We start from the raw sequence: 4,829 nt of genomic DNA on the forward strand, positions 1-4,829 counted from the left end.
TGCACATATTCCATTAGCAACAGCTGCCCGGGAGGTCAAACCCTCCCAGTGCTGCTGTTTGCAGCAACAGCACAGCATTAAGGCTCTGCTGCTGTGTGGTTCCTCCGATGAGTTACATTTAGGAAGATATGGGTAATTTCTGTGACAGACAGCTGCCTCTAATACATGTATTTGGGTGATGGTCACGATTATAATTTTGAAGGTGAAAATGTGATTGGTGAAATTATGATGAGACTCCTTTCCCTTCGATGGCCTGGTCCTTCCCTCAAAAACTTAAGGGTCTTTTTGTAGGAATATCTCTGAACAGAATGGCACCTGCAGATAATGATTTTCCTAGGATGCTGTTAATAAGCTGGAATCCCACCCGTTTAATTCACTACAGGACAGCCCATTAACCAAGGCGATTTCTGGCTATCTCTCTGCCTCCTGATACTGCAAACAGGGGTGCTTTTTACTCAGCCTTTGAGCGAGTCCTTGGCTTTCATCCAAGCTGCCTCTGCCTGTTTTCTTCCAGTGCAGCCTCTGTGCTATTGAAGCTGTTTGGCTGTCACTCTTCCATGGTTTGGGTGTTTTGTCATTTTTTGATGCCAGGATGCGTTTGCTGTCAGGAGGAATTTACAGGCACATTAGCTTGCCTGTCAGGGACAGGGAGTCACACCGGCTGCCGAGCTGGGGCTGCCACATGCAGCTCCTTCCTTTTCTGCTGGCTGTGGTGGAATTTCCCAACTGCACTAATTATATTATCGCCCTGATACAAGTCTCTGAAATAATAAAATCTCTGTAAGTCCTGCTGCTTGGACTTTAGAGCAATTGCAGGTAGTTTTAAATAATTCACTGCAAAATCAGCTGGGAGAATACAAAACTGTGCAGTCCAAATGCCTGCTATTATTACATTAAATCTCACCAGAATGTGGGGGGGCAGCTTGCAGCACTTGGAGACAGTTGCTATGTAGGGTTGGAACAGTAATGCTTTGGGCTGGATTTCAGCAGTTCAGCCTCCATCCTATTTTCACTGGTCATTGTTTTTCACTGATTAACCTTGCACTCTTACTTCTTTCTGAGCACCAACAAGAGTCTGTGGCCAGTGTGGCTGCCAGGCTGGGTGATGGACAGCTGCTCTAAAAATAGTTGGCAGGGCTGGAGGGCAAGGCAGCTTGACTCTTTCCTCCAGGAGGCTGAGGTTCTTCATATCACATAGGGTCCTGACCTGCCTTTGGGATGGTTTTTTAGGAGATGACCTCAAACATGAGGTTCATTTCTGCACTGTGGCCAAATATGCTTAATAACAAAACTGGAAAAGAGTTGCTGGAAAATTTTGGGTTGCAACACCATCTGCCATGGCTTAGTAAAGATTCTTGTGCGTGGGACGTTTGGGGTATTTCAAAGCCCAGGAGGACACAGGGATCTTGTAGAAATGGTCAGGTGAAGCATGAGATGCACTTTTGCTAAGTCACCTCTACACCAGCACCAGCACCCTTGTGCCTTGCCTCTGGGACAGGTGTTTTGGACTGTGAGGGAGAAGATGACTTTGCAGTAGCAGTCCTTTACAATGTCCTTTGCACAGCCATACACAACCTGCACAAAGCAATGGAGAGAGGAGCCCACAGTGAGCCTACAGATCCCATTCATTCAGGGGGTGGCATTAAAATGTCATTTCTGCATGCTGGCAGTGGCTAAAAGAGCAGAATTAATCCCTAAACCTTTGCCTTTTACGAATTTCTGTGGGAGTTAGGATTTGAGGCTGATTCAAGAGAAATATTTAAGAATGTGCTCAATTATAATCTTGTGCTTAAGTTCATTATTCAGCATAACACATGGCCTATGTTTTGAGCTGACTTCAAGAAGATACTTAAGCACATACTTCTGAAGCATTTTGGTGAAACAAAGCCTGACAAGCAGAGGAGCTGTTTTTGGCATGTAAGTAAGTGTATGTATAGGAAGTTTCTACTACTACATAGTACAAGAGAGCATCCCAGACAAACTGACAGCAGGCTTAGTAGATGTGTAACGAGCAGCTGGTTTTCCTGGAAAAAATAACGGGACTAATTAAGACTATTCCTTGCTTTTTATGTATAAAATAAACAGTGGTTTGCATCTGACCTGCTGAAAGAGCTTACCTTCTGGTAAAATCATCTCCCTGGCACCTGAAAGGTGCACTACAGCACCACCATAGTGCTGATTTATTTTAAGGATAGTCTATTAATTTTATTTTTCTTAAAAAAGGAAGAGTTGTATTTTCTTTTCTTCCCTATTGGCCAGTTGGTATAAATAATATCATTGAAAATGATGTCAATTTTCCTACCACCACTGCAAAAGAATCAGACTATGATATTCATGTGCTTTTTGATGGTGATTCTTAGAAAAAGATTCTCAAAAGGTCTTTCTTGTCCTTCTTTTGTACATCAGGAAATTTATGTCTTACTTCTCATCTCTTTCGTGAAAGTCTTGAGAACTGGAGGATTATGGTTGTCATAAAAATGAAATCTGGGAGGGCTAAGGGTTTTAATCAGACTGGTTAGAAGCTGACAGGTTTTAGTTGTGCTTTTAGCTTTTATTTAACTCAAGCTCTAGACAATGAATTATTGAAAGAAAGTTTCCTTTTGAAGTATTTGTCACTCTTGCTTCTTAGAGAAGAAAAAGATCTCTTCACCAAGAAAAGTCAGGGAAGTCACACCTCTAACATATGGCAATAAGAAGAGAAGGGGGAAAAAAGTAATTTACATATTGCTGCAATATTGGCTTGTGGATGGAATTGTTCTGCAGCTTAAATATGTGAAGAAGTTGCTGTATTCTCTCTTCAGAGAAATGGAAAAAAAAATTGCCCCAGTACATGGCAATTCATCTCACCCCCAACAAATACTTGAAAAGGTCTGCTGAGTTCCACCTCAGTGATGCCATCTCTCTCCACTGGTGATCAAAGGAGCCATGGGGATCTCGTTAACACTTGACTGCCAAGAAGTAAACTCAATTAGTGAATCCCTGTCTTCTGGCCATTAGTTTTATATCCTGGCCCTTGCTTTCTCCAACCTGCTTGCCCTTGCTCTTAGAAGCCTTCATGCTACACTCAGCGAAGCATGTGTTTTGCTTCACCGAGATCAATGGTAGAATTTGTAAATTCTGGAAAGGAGGTTCCATTTCAAAGACAGCATGATACAAAAGACTATTTCTTTCACTGGAAGTTCCTGAAGTTTGAAATCCAGCTGCAGAGACCACTTTCAGTAGGTAGGCTTGGTGGGAGGAAGGTATGTGGAAAACAGGACATACTCTCCACAGAACAAACTTGCCTGTTCCATAGTGAATGATGAAAAGTTTAAGCTCTTTGAGTCAAGAACGATGCTTTCATTCACTTTTGGAATTAGAGCACCATCTTTTTGGTTTCAGTTCGTTTATGACTTTGTACAACAGTTTCCTGGCCTGGGAGATGAGTTTAATTTGGGCGAGGTTAATGTAAATGCGTTACAACAGCTTTGTGTTTCCCCCAAGCCTGAGGAGATGGTGTGCAGGTAGACCCAGTGGAGCTGAGTTAACATGCCTGTCTTAAAAAACTCTGTCCTCCTAGCTATGTGGCAGCATCCCGTGTTTTCTTTCTGAATAGATTTCTCTCTTTTTCCAGTGAAAAAGAAGTAAACGTGATTTCAATGTGCAGAAACTGCATTTTTTATTTCATTTTCAACCCCTCCCATTTTGTCACCATATGACAAAACTCCCATTGATGTTAGAAAACTGTGTGTGTAGCAATAAACATTAGAATTGAAGAATATATCATAACACATAGTTTTTCTTCCCCATGGACTTTAAGGAAGCAAAATCTGATTTGGCAATATCTCCAGCTCTGTCTTTCAAACGTGCTTAGCCTTGACAATTTTGGTTGAGATTTTTATGGTGGGTGCTGGTCAGGCAAGCGGTGGTGCCTGGTCTTGGCTGAACAGGGAGTGATTTGAAGTTATTGTGAACAGAGCTTGTGCTGCACTGAGGATTCTCTTAACAAAAGGCTGTTAACATTGATCCAAATAAAATAATAATATGACTGAATGTGTTAGGGAGGTGGATCAATACAATAGTTTAAGATACAGTGTTAGCACTTGTTTCCCAAGAGACCATAGCATGAAGCAAGTACTAGGGCTGCTGCACTGCTGAAAACATAATAATTTAATGTAAACTTGAAAGCAATTCAGGATGAAATAGAGAGAATATTGTTTTTGATTAAACCCTTCAATGCTCTTGTCCCCCTTTGTTAGCCAAACCCATGTACTCAATATACTCTCTTGTCTTCAACTCCAGCCTGAAGTGAAAACAGCCATTATTCCTGTTATTGTTGCTTAGGTGCAACAGTATAACAGGTGCTTACAAGAACACGCAATCCTGCTTAGACTAACCCTTGTGTCTGTGATCTGATGCAAAACCTTCTGAAGGCAAAGCAAGTTTTTGCAGCGAGGTTAATGGCCTTCAGAGAAAGTCACACAGATTTGCACACAAGAATGGAGGGCAGAAGAATGACCTACAGAGAAAGGATTTTTCTTTGGTTTCTGTTGGGGTTTTAGTTTATTCCTAGTTTTTTTTCTGTTAAAGGAATTTTCCCCTATACATGTTGCTGGGGGAAAAAATGGCTGAATACTTCAGGAAAACAAAGGACCTGGCTGCTCTTTTTGTTTCACCTGGGGATGTGGGCAGTTTGGTCTCGGCATCCAGAGAGAGAGGAAGCTGTTTTTTTTTTTCACGTCTGCTTTTCTTTCTGCTGGAGAAACACTGGGATCCCAAGCCCGCCTTCCCTGCCGTGCTTGGAGCTGGGCCGTGGCCGCCCTGCCCCGCTGCTGCCTCGGGGCTTCGCT

At 42.3% G+C, this 4,829-nt stretch overlaps 1 protein-coding gene across 2 annotated transcripts in view; it reads right to left on the reverse strand.

The window, feature by feature from the left end:
* ADARB2 (adenosine deaminase, RNA specific B2 (inactive)) overlaps positions 1–4,829 on the reverse strand; it is a 109,343-nt gene that overhangs the window by 39,319 nt on the left and 65,195 nt on the right. The gene's annotated exons all lie outside the window — the stretch shown is intronic.

The sequence above is a fragment of the Corvus brachyrhynchos genome, unplaced genomic scaffold (genome assembly GCF_000691975.1).
Source record: "Corvus brachyrhynchos isolate BGI_N302 unplaced genomic scaffold, ASM69197v1 scaffold52, whole genome shotgun sequence".
NCBI classification, from domain to species: domain Eukaryota; kingdom Metazoa; phylum Chordata; class Aves; order Passeriformes; family Corvidae; genus Corvus; species Corvus brachyrhynchos.